This window comes from Watersipora subatra, chromosome 3, assembly GCF_963576615.1.
Source record: "Watersipora subatra chromosome 3, tzWatSuba1.1, whole genome shotgun sequence".
NCBI classification, from domain to species: domain Eukaryota; kingdom Metazoa; phylum Bryozoa; class Gymnolaemata; order Cheilostomatida; family Watersiporidae; genus Watersipora; species Watersipora subatra.
Window position 1 is genome coordinate 24,799,674 of NC_088710.1, and position 17,361 is coordinate 24,817,034.

Here is a 17,361-nt window from a genome sequence, read left to right on the forward strand (position 1 = left end):
TTTAGCATGGATAATCTTTAGCTTTAATATAATAAGAGCTGTGTCGGTCACCTCACTAAAAGCTTTAGGAAGAAGTTTTGCCCCGCCAAATAATAAAATCTGAATATTTGGATTCCAGCTAATCGCGATATCCTCAGCACCATTCAACCATGTCTCGCCTATTTAGAAATATTTGTAGAAATAGTTATTACACATAATAATAATTTACGTCCCAAGGAACTGCCAGTGTACGAGTATTAATATACTTTTGAGACATCACTTTTATTTCATAGTTCACATGCTAATTTAATTCAGCTTCCTTTAGTGCTCAAACAACAGTTAAAAAATAAAGCAAAATGTTGAAAACCTTTTATGTTTATAACTTTTTGGTAGCCATTTGTAGCTCATTTATATGATTTGCAAATAAAAAATTGATGATAATGAATTGATAGGTTAAAGAAAGATTCTTACTGTAAAATAGGTGTGTATCACTGCTGTGTTTGGAGCAGAGTTGTATCTTACAGCAAATTTAATAGCATTGAGGCTAAGGATATGAACATTACATGAGATAAATACCTGTTTAATATAATTCATTTGCAGCATGGCCTCTCTGACATCGCTGAGAAAGTTGAATCTCTATGATAACCCTATCGACGTGCTCCCTGAGTCTATCAATGCATTGCGTTCACTAGAAAGGCTGAACCTGTCCTATTGCAATATAAGCGAACTCCCAGTTAGGTAAATATACACATAGTTTGTATGAACTCCTTCTAAGAACAACTTTTACTATCTATTAATGGACCGCTATGTTAGATTGCTGGTAATTGAACCTTGAACTTTATAAATTGGTCACTTTACACAAAACTGTGTTAAAATAAAATCAAAGTGTAGTAATTATCAACAACCTTTATGAAGTTTTATTATTTTTTTCTGATAGGCACCTTTCATAATGTAACATATTATATTATTAATTTTATTAATCTAAAGTAATAGCATAGTTATTGCTGCATTATTCAGATTACTTAAATTATTACCTTCGAGTAGTCTGAACCAATTTTAACCTGCACTTAGTTTTCATCAAAACCGCCGTTGTCGATTAAAGATGGACTTCTCTAAATGGTTCAACGGGTAACTGGCAGCCACAAAAAAGTGGTGGACTTTATTATAAAGATTTAATTATTGTTAGTGAATAATAATAATTATGTTAATCCTCAACATAAAACTTTCTGTTAGCAGCGGACAAACTGTTGCTAACTTTCCTACAGCAGTGGTCCAACCTTTTTCTAAACTTCTGACAGCAATATTTAATACTCTTCTAAACCTATCACACAGCTGAGTTCTTTATTCATACTAAAGATAGTGTGGACCAACAGAACCCATTAATATTAATACTGAAACTGTTTGCCAACTTACAAGGAATTAAGCTAGAAAATTGATAGGGATATTAAACGGTGGAAGAATTTAATGACAAAGTTCATTAAAACTACAATTTTGATGGATATATAAATATGAACGCTAAACATGAAATTGCCTATTGAAAATCTCAAAAATTCTAAAATTCTATATGTTGATTGTTTTCAAAATAGCGAAAAACTCCACATTTCATGCCTACTGCTTGATCAAATTAAATTTTTTTGAACTATCTACCTTTTTAAAAATTTCTTGAATGTCTGATGGGAGAACTAAACGTTTGTTTAGTCCAACTTAAAACGTTTTTCTTCAACTTTTCTAATGGTTCTTTGTTTATTTTTCAGTTCAACAAACTATTTGTGATACTTCACTCTGTGAATATTATCTGTTAAACTATATAAAACAATTTTTATTATTTACCTCAAAACTAGTGATGTGCAAAACTGTACGCATTGCAGTCAATCCATAGTATTTTGGAATGCCCCACATAATCTTATGTCATCTTATCATCCCATGAAGTAAATGCACCATACAGCTTCACTAATCTTTACTTTTTAATACCGCCTAAATTCAGTCAAGGGACCACAATAAAATATGAATCATTTTTAATATAAATGATTAATGGAGTTAAAATCTCGTTCGGCACAGAGTATGATTTCAATTATAGTTCACTCAACTCCTTCACTACCACATTTATTTCTAGCTCTAACCGGATTTTAATTTCTATTCACTCAAATGCTTTTGTAATGTCACTAATTCTGTGATAATTTGGGAAAGAATGAAGATATCTATGTACTTAATTCAAAATATAGGTTAATGAACAAATTCATTATTAGAACTCAAAACCATAAAAATAAAAATGCCATTTATAATTACCATATATACTCATGCATAAGTAAAATTTCTGGGAGACGATTTTAATGTAAAATTTTTGTGGGCCTTATGAACAAGTAATATTTATGAACATGTTGCTGCCGAGTTTAATAGAACGCGAATATAAAAATAAAACTCTTTTATTATACATGCGATATACTCGATCGTATGAAGTCTCAACAAACACTAATAATAATTGTATTTCATCATGAAAATGTTAAAGTTACTTTACAGAATTATTAGTATCGAACATCAGTGAAAATACAGTATTCCATTATATGATTAGTCGACGGGTTTATAATGGCACGCCCAATCAAAGCGTGGTAACTGCCATTTTTGTGCTGCACTGCTGCCTGTTGGTTTTGAACTTAGCAAGTAATATTAATAGATAGACAGATAGACAGATAGACAGATAGACAGATAGAAAGATAGAAAGATAGACAGATAGACAGATAGATCGATCACTGAATCTTTTAAATTATTTCTACAGAGTAATTCAAAATAACGCTTAGACCAAGCCGAAACAAAACTGTAAAGTAGCGAGCATCTATATTTGATACAGGGTTTTTCGGTAAAACCAGAAGAGTTTGTCATGAATTAGTACTACAATAAGTTTTAATTTAAGCTTTTTATTGGCCTTTCAATTCGTGTGAGAACATCACCTGACAAGACAATAACCAAACTATCATGACTATGTCAGAGAAATTAACAGATTCTAATCTACGACAGGGATTACGTGTTTGTCACAATTTCCATTTCCATAACATTTCCATAGTTAATTTCCATAGTTTTCTCCATTACCATAATATTTCCATAATTTATTTCCATATTATTTCCATTTCCATAACATTTCCATAATTTAATTCCATAATTTATTTCCATTTCCATAATTCATTTCCATATTATTTTCATTTTCATAACATTTTTATAATTCATTTCCATATTTTTTCCATTTCCATAACATATCCATAATTAATTTCCATATTATTTCCATTTCCATAACATTTCCATATTTCTAAAATAAAATTTCCATATCCATTTCCATAAAATTATGGAAATATTTATGTTTATGGAAATGGATATGGACAAGTAAACATTTCCATAATATGTTTAGCGATCCCTGGTGTGTACATATGTGTGCGCGCTTGCGTGTCAAATGAGCGTGTGTGCGCAATCATCAACTTTTCCCGAACATGTGATTAATTTATACATAATATGAATACGATATTTGCTTGCTAATATACTTTATTTAGGGTTCAGACAACATCAAAGCTGTATGCTACCATTGCCTATAACTAAGCCAGAGACGATTTGCGATAGTTTCTTTTAGACTCCATTAATAGTTTCTGTAATACCACTGATGTTAGCTGGGTTTGTGTGTTACCATTGTCTGTACATGTAGCCAAGTCCAGAGACGATTTGAGTTAGTTTCTTTCAGACCCCTTTAATAGTTTCTGTAATACCACTGATGTTAGCTGTTTGTGTGTTACCATTGTCTATTCATGTAGCCTAGTCTATACGATATACCTCCCCTCTGTTTATATTTTGGATTACGTGTATGTTACATGTTCCATAACTCATTTCTATATTATTTTCATTTCCATAAAATTTCCATTATTCATTTCCAGTTCCATAATTTCCATATTTTTTCCATTTCCATACCTTTTCCATTATTTATTTCCATATTAATTCCATTTCCATATTTTTAAAATAAAATTTACATTACCATTTCCATAAAATTATGGAAATATTTATGTTTATGGAAATGGATATGGAGAAGTAAACATTTCCATAATATGTTTAGCGATCCCTGATCTAAAGTGGCTTTTCATTTTTGAGATTTTAGGAGCTTGTAATCACATTTCAACATATTTGGCAACTACAACACACCAGAGTAAGACATGTTAAACTGGTAGATAGAGACATGTTATTTTACAAACTTATTTCAAACTTTAGTTTTTTAGGCTTAAAGAAGCATCACAGTGTTAAAAATAAAAATAATAATGTAAAAAACTGTCCGTAAAATATAGTATGAAAGAACAACAAATGATTTATAAGCTCTAGTAGTTGAGATGTTGTTTAGTTTATGCTAGAGTTAATTATATTATGTAATTCTATAACCTCTATCAGAGAGAAACTTATTTACCTCTACATCTCCATGTGTTTCTTTATATACTTTTAATGGGTCTTTTAGCCCATGTGTGATGATTTCTGATCATGTATTAAAGTTAGTTATGAAGAAATTTGCAAGGACCAACAAAAATAAAAACATTACCGTGTATTTCTTAAATTTTATGCAACTCAATGGAATGATTCTAACACCTTTTGTTCTAGTTGCTTATTTGTATCAGTAACTACTGGACATCTGCACTTTTCCGGAACTTTAATACGACATTTGATCTTTTAACACTCATGCCTCGCCTAATGAGTTTATAATTTATGTAATCAATTTAGCATTCCTATATAGTAGTGTATAAATAATTGTGTCCTTTGCACCAATAATAAAGTTTCTGTAGACTTAGATTCTTATATGATGCATACAATATATCATACTTGTAATATACAAATACAAAATAAAGGAATTGGGGTAGTTTTTGGCAATAGCACTAACAGTCCTTCAAATTGGAAAACGTTGCCTAAATAATTATTATGCACGGTGAGTTCAATTATTTTAACATTTAAAATTTTAATTTTCTGCCAATGATAAAGTGCTAAAAAATATAGCATGGGCTCAAATTATTTTGTATTTAAAGTTAGGCAATGCAAGATCACTGATTATTTTCAATTATTTCTACAGAATAATTTAGAATAACCCTGAATGTATTAGTCACCTTCAGTTACTACATTTACTCAACACATCACATAGATGAAGGCTGTTTAAACAGAGCCAACATCGATGGCCAACTTATCTGTGATGTTCTGAAATATAGGCAGAATAGAAGTAACAAATGCACATTCAGTGGTTAAAATTGTTTGAAGACAGTATTTTAATAAATTACTAAATATGAACAAAAAATATTTTTATAGATTTAAATTTGCTGTTGCTAGCCTTATTCTTATACCGCTGCTTATCTTCTAAAGCAATCAATAACTGACTCAATACTGAGCGAAAACTAAACTTTGAGCTTGTCTCACAATTATGTTTTTGTCACAAAACCATCAATTGATAATATTATTTTATCCCAAGGTTTTACTTCACTATGAAGTGATAATACATTATACACATATTTGTAACACAACTTTACAATAACCTAATAAGTTAGACTATACTGCCCTGAGCAAGCAAAACGCCCTATCTTGATCTTTGTAAATTGTTCAGCACAAGCACAAACGCGTTTTGTTTGAGCCTGGCATCAGTATTAGCAGTATTTCAATTATTCTTTCTGATTTTTTATTGTGAGATATCAAATTATCTTTACTAGGAAATTTTTTAGTGAAATTTCAAAATTAAAGGAGTTATTTCACTTAGGGTGTTTTGATTGCCTAAATTGACAATTTACTATGCTGTCACTAGGCAATCAAAACCACTATCACCGCAGATAAGGCGTTTTGATTGCTTAATTGAACTGGTTTCTCATTGTTAGCTTGCCACAAAGTCATGTGCTATGACTGAATTACAAGTATTAAAGAATTATAAGTTTCTATAATGATATTAATTTGCAACTAGTCAGCAAAATAATAAATGTTGCAATTCTTATTACTCATCCAGCCAACACAGGGATTAAAGTCATGTGATAGCCATCCTTCAGCTCAAAATTTATGACATGATCAAAGATCTAAGCCTGATTCAAACCTGATGCTATGAAATGAAAAAAGCAATTAAAATAGTAGTTTTAATATAATCAAACGCTTTTATTGAAAATAATTTAAAACAAAAAATTGAGTGCAATAATGCAAGTATTTTAAGAAAACAAAACCTTCCTATGGACATGTAATTAAAACAAGTTTCTCATCAAATATCAGAGTCAGATTTTTGAGTCTAGGCTTATGGCACTTGGAGATCGTCTTGTCATAATAAATATTTTATGATAATAAATATAGCAATGGTATTGAGCACTTAGAAGTGTGCTAGCTTATTAAAGCTGTCTTAGAAACAACCAAATATATCTGCTTCAGTTTTGCTTCCCTTTGTTTATATACTATGTGATTACATAATGCTGCTCATCATGCCCGACTTTGTGTATGTTCAGGCCAATGAAAACGCCCTATCCGCAGATAGGGCTTTTTGATTATCACCTTATGTGTGGTAAATGTGGATAGGGCGTTTTGCAAATATTGAAAAGTGCCATTTCTGGTGGTCTCAGAAATATGAAATTTCAGGACATGTTAGATCTAAACCTAAAATAGATATAAGGACAAAAAAGTGAATTTTAAAAAAATGGTCAGATAAGGTGTTTTGCTTGCTCAGGGCAGTATAATCTTATTAAAAATATACGAAAATTGTTACAGTTGCATTACGACAGAGCGCAGTATCAGGGGCCGAAGTATTTGACTTCCTAGCAACCATGTTCGCTTCGCCAAAGCTTCCAGTTACAGAAGAAGACTCGGTTTTACACGCACACTCTTTGCATTTTTTATATGGTTTACTGCCTGTCTTACATGTATGCTGCTGTCTACTTATTTAAATATCTGTACATGTATACATCGTTGGAGTTTAAAACTCGGTGTTATTGCTTGACTGCCTTTTGGTGAGTAAATTGCACCAGGAGTTTCATCTACACTGCTGGCAGTAGTGATATCAAGGATTCGGCTCCACAAGTCGGAGTCTAGAAGCAAGATAATTTCTGATCGGTTGCGAACATTGTGCTAGTGACAGCATCATCAGCATTGCTTGAGTAATTGGTAGAAAAAGATTTCTCTGAACACGGTAGGCCATGTTGCATGAGCAACGTCGCCCCAAAACTTGAAGAGCTTTTTCTAGTGGGAAAAAATATTTCTTAGAATTTGGTAGGCTGAGTTACGTGAGCAAAGCTGCCCTCAAGTTCGATTGTTTTTCCAGTGTAAAAGAGATTCCCCTAAGATTGATAAGCTGTGCTGCATAAGCTTGGTTTCCTGAAGTTTGACATGTTTTTAAAAATAAAATAAGGATGGCCGACACTCGAGGAGCGCGAACTAAAGAATGGACTAGCTTGCAGAGGCCCTTAAACAAATGGCAACGGCCCCGTAAGGCCCAGGCCCCGCTCCATAATCTCAATGCGCCTTAACACTCAGGAACTGGAAATGTGGAGTACTTCATCAAAAGGTTCCTGGAGGTAGCCAGAGTCAATGCCTGGACCAAGGAAAGTGAGCTGCAACACCTCTGAAAGTTCCTGAAGGAAAATACAGCGGACTGTAGAGAGGCCAATGTAGTAAAAGCTATATTTGACGCACTCGGCGACCGGTTCGGCTTCTTGCCAAAGCAGGATTGCACTAAACTAAGCACCCTGAGGTGGGTCTAAGCAAACTTTTTTTAGCAGCATGTCTGACAGGTGGGAAGCTGGTCCAAAGGGCATTTGGCAACCTTCCAAGACCCTAGAGGATCGACATGTCTAAGGAGCCCTCTTTGCAGCTTAGTCAACCATCCCGGCTTGCAGAGACACATTTTGGCTATGCCCGCCGCTAGTCTAACAGACGCTGTGCGTTGTAGACCAGATTTCCTGTAAAGTAGGTCAAAAGGCATGCCTGATCTACAACTGACGTGGCCTCAGATGTCAATGTAGCATTGACCTATAAATGATATCACGCAATGTGCTTTCTTTTCTTCTTTTCCGTTCCCTTTCCTTTTGTGAGAAAAGCATACTTTTTTGTTGGTACCAGAACTAAGAGGAACCTCAATGAACTACACACGGCTGCAAAGCCGCATGCAATGATGTCCATTATTTGTTACGATTCACCCAACTTGTCAGGTTACCTGACTCTGCTAAAATTGTTTTAATAGGTTGTATTTCTAGCCCTTGCAATCATGTACCACTGCCAAACTCACCTTCTGTTTTTTTGGTGTTGCCGTCATTAGTATTTTTGGAACCTCAATTCAAATACTGTAACCACCAACAAGCAAAAGTTAAACCAACCAGCAAAGGCTACCAATATTGGTACCGTGACCTTGTCACCGCTGCTATCATTACTACTGACAAGTCCAGAGTCTGTCACGCACAGTCACACACAGTTAAAAAATAAAGCAAAAGGTTGAAAACCTTTTATGGTTATAACTTGTTGGTAGACATTTGTAGCTCATTTCTATGATATTTTAAATAAAAAGTTTATGATAATGAATTGATGGGTTAAAGAATAGTTCTTACTGTATAGCTGTGTATCACTGCTGTGTTTAAAGCAAATTTGTATCTTTCAGCAAATTTAATCAAGTTAAGGCATAGGATATGGGCATTTCATGAGAGAAAAATCTGTTTAATATAATTCATTTTCAGTTTTGCCTCTCTGGAATCACTGAGAGTGTTGAATCTCAAAAGAAATCCTATTAAAGTGCTTCCTGAGTCTATCACTGCATTGAGTTTACTAGAAGAACTGGACCTGACAGATTGCAAGATAGGCCAACTCCCAGATAGGCAAATATACACATAGTTATTTGAACTTCTTCTATGAACAACTTTTACTACTTACTCATGAGCAGCCATGTTAACTTGCTGGTGATTAGAAAATAATTATGTTTTGTTCATACTATTAGAGGAACCAAGACAATTTCTGGTATGCTCTGGTCGAACTCGGTTTGAAAAGTTAATAAATATTGTTATTGGATTCACTTATTTTTTATTTTCTCAGAATAAGTAAGCACCTGATTGTGAGGAGTTTATTGGGGGAGTATTAATTCTGAAAATATTTTAGCATGGGTAATATTTAGTTTTAATATAATGAGAGCTGTGTCTGTCACCTCGCTAAAAGCTTTAGGAAAAAGGTTTGACCCGCACAGGAATCAAATCTAAATATTTGGGATCCAGCTAAGCATGATTCCATCTACACCATTCAACCACCTCTCTATATCTAAGAACAATTGTAGAAATTGTTATTACACATGACAATCTCTAACGGTACAAGGGGCTGCCAGTGTACTAGTTTTAATATAATTCTAAGACATAAATTTGTTTCACGGCTCACACACAAATATAATTCAGCTTTTTTTCAGTGCTCAAACACAGTGAACAAGTAAAGCAAAAGGTCTAAAACCCTGGATAGTTTAGCATCTGGTAGACATTCGTAGCACGATTATATGATATTTCAAATAAAAAGTTGATGGTTATGAAATGATAGGTTGAAGAAAGATTCTTACTGTATAGCTGTGTATTACTGCTGTGTTTAGATCAAATCTTTATCTTTCAGCAATATTAATAAAACTGAGGTTAAGAATATAAACATATCAAAAGAGAAAAATCTGTTTAAAATAATTTCTTTGCAGGATGGGCCCTCTGACATCGCTGAGAAAGTTGAATCTCTCTAGTAATCCGATTGAAGTGCTTCCTGAGTCTATCACTGCATTGAGTTCACTAGAAGAGCTGAACTTGTCATATTGCAAGATAAGCCAACTCTCAGATAGGTAAATATACACATAGTTTGTATGAACTCATTCTTTGAACAACTTTTATCTACTTATTGATAAACAGCCACGTTAACTTACTGGTGATTAAATACTGAATTTTTAAGTGGGTGACTTTACTCTAAAACTGTTAAAATAGAATTAAAGTGTAGTAATTATCGACAACTTTTATGAAGTTTTATTATTTTTCTCATGAGCACCTCTCCTAATCTAACATATTACATTATTACTATTATTAATCTAAAGTAGTAGTATAGTTATTGTTGTATTATTCAGATTACTTAAACCTTGTGTAGTCTGAACCAATTTTAACCTGCACTGAGTTTTCATCAAAACCGCTGTTATTGGTTAAAGATGGGCTTCTCTAAACTGATCAAACTGTAACTGGCAGCCACATAAAAGTGCTAAAGTTTTTTTAACGAAGATTTAATTATTGTTAGTTAATAACTTTGAATATGTTAATGCTCACCATTATACTTTCTGATAGCAGCAGACCAAAATTTGTTTACTTTCCTACAGCAGTGATCAAACCTTTTTTTACCTTTCTAACAGCAATATTTAATGTTCTTCCAAACCTATCACACAGCTGAGTTATTTATACAAACTAAAGAGAGAGTGGACCATCAGAACCCATTAATATTAATAATGAAATTGTTTGCCAATTTTCATGGGAGCTAGAAAATTGATAGGGATAGGAAATGATGAGAGCATTTTATGACAAAGTTCATTAAAAGTTCATTATGTTGTCTGTCTTAAAATAGCAAAATAATTAACATTTTATGCCCAGTGCATGCTGAAATTAAACTCTTGAACTATTTGCTTTTTTAAATTACTTGAATGTTGGTTAGGAGAACTAATAATAGCTTGTCATTCATGCAGAAAATTATATGTAAATAAATATATAATTATCTTAAACATTTTCATGGAGGCGCTAATCAATAGTTGCCTGTATTGTATTGCCATATACTAATATATAATACATATACCTTCACATGTAGAATATATTAACTTTCGGCCAACCTCAAAAAACAAAAATATTATCTTCAAAAACACAACTGTCTGTCAGCTACAACACTTTTAGCTTGAAGGCAAGTTATAACCCTACGCTTATTTTAAATGTATTTATCAATTGAACTTCAAAAGATGACCGGATGGAACTTAAACGTTGTTCTTCAACTCTTTGAATGGTTTTTTTCAGTTTAAAAAACTATTTGTGCCATTTCGATCATTAAATAATATCTGTGAAATCATATGAAACAATATTTTTATTTCACTCCAAACTAAAGATGTGCAGTAGCCTCTGCAAGCATTGCAGTCAATCCATAGTATGTTGGAGTGCACTGTATAATCTTATGTTATTTTATCATCTCATGAACTAAATGTCCCATACAGTTTCACTAATGTTTACTATTTAATACAAACTAATTTTAGCCAAGCAGCCATAACAAAATATGAATTATTTTTGATGTAAATGTTGAATGGAGTTAGGATTCGGTCTGCACAGAGTATTATTTCAATTATAGTTAACTTAAAGCTAATGTTTTTTGTGATAAGTCAAAACCATAGAAATGTTGAAGCTCAGTTCCTAATTAAAATTTCAGCAACCATATTTAATAATGACTCAACTTGTATACTGTTAGACCACCAAATACTCTTGTCTCATCATTTGAGTTTGACCAACAAATCATATTAAACTGGGAGATACATGTTATTTTACATAAAATATTATTTTAAAATTGAATTTTTTAGGCTTTAAAAAGAATCATAGTATTACAATGAAGAGAATAATGTAAAAAGTATCTGAAAAGATGGTATAAAATACCGATAAATAATGTATAAGCTTTAGTAGTTCAGATGTTGTGTAGTTTGTGTGAGAGTAAATTATAATATGTATTTCTATTATAGCCTCTATCAGAGAGATACTTATTTAACTCTACATATCTATGTATTTTCTTATATACGTTTAATGGGTTTTCTAGCCCATCTGTGATGATTTATGATCACATATTAAAGTTCTTTATGAATAAATTTGCAAAGACCCGAAAAAACAAAAATATTACTGTATATTTCATAAAATTTATGCAGCTCATTGTGATGATTCTAACACCTTGTGCTCAAGTAGCTTATTTGTATCAGTAACTACTAGAAATCAGGATCATTTCGCGACATTGATAGGACTTTTGAACTACTAGTACTCATGCCTCGCATGATGAATTTCTGTAGTGTATAAATGAAATATAGTAGTGTATAAATGGTTGTGTTCTTTGCACCAATAATAATTTCGTCTTGTAGACGTATATTCTAATATGATGTATACAATATATCATATTTATAATATAAAACTACAAAGAAAGGAATTGGGGTGGTTTTTGACAATAGGACAAACAGTTCTTCAAATTGGAAAAGGTTGCTTAAATAATCAATATGAACGCTGAGTTCAATTATTTTAACATTTAAAAAAGTTATACTCTGCAAATCGTAAAGTACTCCCAAATGTTGCATGGGCTCAAATGATTTAGTATTAAAAGTTAAGCAATGCAAGATCACAAAATCCTTTCAACTACAATTATTTCCACAGAATAATTCAAAATGATTCCAATGGTATCAGCCACATGTGGTTACTACATTTACTCAACATATCACACAGACGAAGGGTGTTTAAACAGAGCCAATATTGTTGGCCAAATTATCTGTGATGTTCTAAAATATAGGTAGAATAAAAATGGCAAATGTGGATTTAGTGATTAAAATTGTTTGAAGACAGTATTTTTAATAAATAACTACATAGAACAAATAATTTTTTATAGTTTTAAATTTGCTATTGCTAGCCTTATTCTTATACGCTGTTCATCTTCCGAAGCAATCAATAATTGACTCAATACTTAGTGAAAACGAAACTTTGAGCTTGCCTCCCAATTATGTTTTTTGTCACCAAACCATCAATTGATAATATTATTTTATCCTAAGGTTTTACTTCACCATGAAGTCATTATATACATATTTTTAACAAAAAGTTACAATAACCTAATAAATTAGACTTTAACCTTATGATAAAATAGGAAAATTTTGCCAGTTGCATTATGACAGAGCACAGTGGCAGACGCCGCAGTAACTGACTTCCTAGCAACCATGGTCTCTTGGCCAAGCTTTCCAGTTAAAGATTTGCATAAAAAAATTGTATGGCTTGAAGTCTTGCCAGCAAATTTGCCAGATTTAAAAGGGAAAAATGGGACGGTAGATTCTAAACAAACCGCAACAGCTTCAGATGCTGTGGCGGAGTGTTAACTGTAAAGACTAAATTTAGCCCTTCACAGCCAGAAACCGTTAAGGGGTAACCTCGGTCACCTTTTCATTGACTCGGGCATCCGGGCAAAAGTGATAAACTTAGAGTTGCCCCAATTCCTACACTCTACCAGCTAACCAAACCCAGCCTAAGAGGAATCATGCACTAAACTGTATATTACTTGTTGATGTAGGCAGATGATGGTCTAGCGTTTGCAATAAAAAAAAACTGTAACGACCAGTGCAGAATTTGTCAGTTGACCACCAGTAAAATATGTCTTAGTCATTAGGTTATGTCACATTTAATTGAATTTGTCTGCATGTGTATGTAGCGTTACACATCAAAAAGCAAAATGCTGCCACATTGTTGCGTTAACAAGTGTACAGGGGTCAACGCGACCCCCTTCAATGTTTTAAGGTTTTTGGTCATTTTTCTCTTCGGTAGGTTCCAAAAAAAGTGAAAAAATTGGCTTCATTAGAAGTACTTGACACATGCTACAACAATATCAATAAACTCCCTGACAAGTGACAAATAAGATTTACCATGTAGTGCCGTGATTGAAATACTTCTTGTATAAAAGCCATAATCTGTATTTAGGATCAATGACATAGAAAGTATTTACATATGTTACGTCCCACTTCAAAGCCAGGTTTTAGCATATGTTATAACTGAGAAGGTGGTAAAAGTTTTTGCTTTCCTTAAAAACTGTATCTTGTTGGTTGTAACCACAACATGCCGTTTATTTGTTTAAGTTTTTGTTGTTTTTTTGTAAACACCCTGAAAATTTGCAAACCACACTAGTTGATTACATGAGCAATTATTGTAGATCTTTTTGTTTATGATTCAAAATTGTGCATTTTAAAGGTCTAGACTAATGGGAATCTTGCAAAAAATTTTAAACATGATTTAACCAAAATATTTATGACTTTTTTTAGTACACTAATCTTATAGTACTGCAATAGAGTAGACATCAAAATTGTGTGTGTTATTTCAAGGCAGTGATACAATTATTTACTATCAAAGTCTAACTGGTAATATTAAAGAGCATGAAAAATTATTATGCTTTCGTTTTTTCATGAGAAGATCTACTACAGATGCCTATAACTTAATAATTATATTTAAGAAAATAAGTATAGTTTGTGTTGGTAATCTAAAAACCATGAAGCTGACGATATAAATTTTATATATGCAGTATTTTACAAAAGTCGCCAACGTTACAGTCGGAATATGGGAATTGATGTTTGTTATTATTTTGTAAAAACCTAAGAATAAGACTTAATTATTCTACACAAAGATATGTCTACTTGCAATCCACTCTACCTACAAATCCAGAACACAATATCTAACAGAACCTCCAATACAGAACACAAAGCAAAACTTTTAAAAAAGATTTTCCTTCATAGAAAGTATTTTCATTGATCCTCTGCTCAAAACTTTCTACTTATGTTATTGTTCAAACTAAATAATTTTATAGTATGTATGAAGGTTTAGTAAGATTTATGATTATATAGTACTTATAAAGATTACAAAGAAAATTTTTGGATAAATAGACCAATTTAGTTAGAAAGAATATTTAAAAGATGTGTATGCGTATACAACCCATGACAATGCTGAAATCATTATTTCTTAAAGCACTCAAATAACTTTTTGAGATTACGGAAGAAACTTTTATCTTGAATACTGACAAAAACCTTCTGAATAGTTACTGTTGTATTTACTTATACTATTACTTTCTGTTATAAAACTTTGTTGAGAATCAATTAGCAGCATAATACAAATATCTTAGACAATCTTGATGCAAATAACTATTATGTCGTGATATACAAAATATTGACAAACGGTTTATCTACACACTTGATATGCTGCCAAAATTAAATTCATGATTTCAAAACTTTGCTACTAACAATAAATTCTGCCTGAAGACACTATGCCCTTGAGTAATGATTATAAATTATCATAACATTTAGTAACTATTTTAGTTACTATAGAAACTTTGTTGAAGATACACTACCAATATGATAAAAATATTCTAGTCTCTGTGAACACAAATCATGATAATTCAATGGCATACAAAAGTTATACGCATGAATTATTAGTTATTAGGTTTTCAGGACATTATTTATATGTTAATAATGCATCATTCATAATATATGTGAATATATTCATAACATATATATATGATTTGATTTGTAAGTTCAGAACACTTGAGAAAACTTTGAAACATATATTAGCTAAACTCTACTGAGAGTGAGAGAGAGAGAGAAACAAAGAGAGAGAAAATCAATAAAGAACCAGATAGAGTGAGAAACATAAATCAAATATACAGAATAATACTCATGTGACAAGAGAGTAGTAGCTATGTAAAACTATGCAAACATTATTTACACCAAGATAACTATAAAGAACCTATAAGTTACTCTTCAATTTTTTTAAATTTTCAATTAATAATCTACAGTTTTATAAACATTTTTTGCTATTTTAATCTATATACAATATTTGAAAATACATTCAAATCAGTAATTTTATTTCACAAAGCAACTTTTATTTCACTTTTAATGTTATTCAAAGTCTTCAAGGTTTACATCACTACCATCATATGGTTTAGTATCATATTAATCAGACCAAACATCACTAACGATAGCAGGATTAAATAAATTTGTATTTTTTTGTTTTCCAAGTTGAGCCACATTTGGACTTGTTTTCTCAACTTCCATTTTTTACAAAAGGGTCGCAATTTTGAACACATCTTAAGCTTTTAGCACAAAGCAACGCCTCTCAGATGATCGTTTCATAGTGTAATTCATTTACTAACATCTTGTCAGTAATATTTCAGGTTTTTTAGCGTTAATATCCTTTGTTTATTGTTACTAAGCGACAGAATTGTAACGGTCTACAGAACGCGACAGAAAAGTCGCTTCCCCACAGAACCAATAAACAACACTTTGTTCTTTTCCCCAGCCATAGAGTTAAAATCACCTTTTTCGTGACAACAAAAAATTAAATGAACAGCGTTGTTCAGCTGTTCAGCTGTAAGCTAAAACTTAAAGTCAGTTCAGCTTGGGATCTCTTCAAACCGCAGCTTGTTTAGCTTATCTTCCAAATTTAAATAACAAATTAGGTTGCAAAAAGATGATCGCACCAAGCTATTGAAGTTGAGAGCTCACTCACTTGATGTTTGAATGAACAGAGTTTTGAAAGGATGTTGTGAATCACTTATTTTAGACAGATCTTTAGTTATTTATTTACATTCTCAGACCATGATTTGGCAAAAAAGCTGAAATATTGATATTTTTCACTATTCAGAGAACTAACAATTAAGAAATGAACAAAAACTGTTGTAATAACATTGATTAGACAATTTCAGTATGAATATAAATGATGGCACCATTTTTATCAGGTTTTTGTTTGTTCAGCGAGTAAATATACTGCGTACGAAAACACAATTTGATTTTGCTAACAATCTTGTAGGTCTTTTCCTGCAGTCTGCAATGTTTAACCTAAAACCTGGATGATGTTCATCAGTATTTTCATGAACGAGGTGTTTAAATTTAAAGGCTTTAATTAAAGGCTTGAACCTACAAATGATATCACACAAAATGCCTTCTCTTTTTCTATTATTTTTATTCTTATGAGTAAAGTATAAACTTTTTTTATGGTACCAGAACTACGAGGAACCTCAATGAACCGTACATACCTGCAGAGCTGAAAGCAAGGATGTTCATTACTTTTTATGATTCACTCAACTTGTCAGGTTACTTGACTCTACTAAAGTTGTGATAAAGGGGTGTACTTCTAGCCCTTAAACCACTGTTTAAACCACTTTCTGTTTTACTGGTGTTACCGTCATTATTATTTTTGAACCTCAATTTGAATATTTTAACCACCAACAAGCAAAAGCTAAACCAACTACCAAAAGCTACTAAACATTCCCTTTATTCTAACATATTAACGCCGATCTCATTTCACACTGTTTCCTTATCTTTCAATCTCATGCAACTTTATCTCAGTACCAGTTCCTTTCAAAGTTTCACTACTGAAAGTAACACATTTTTTATGTTAAGAACAATTGTAAGTTACTTTTTAGCACCCTCGCTTGCTTATGCATGAATTCTTGACTCAATATACCATTGTCTGCGACTTCATATGGGTTGGATTGTCATTTCTCACATAAAAAGTTATCATTTTTCGGGGTTCCTTTAAGGAGCATTACTAGCTGCACGATATGCACAATATACAGGTTTTATGGCTGGCAACAAAGAAAAATGTACTAACGACAAGAGAAAAGCAAGCA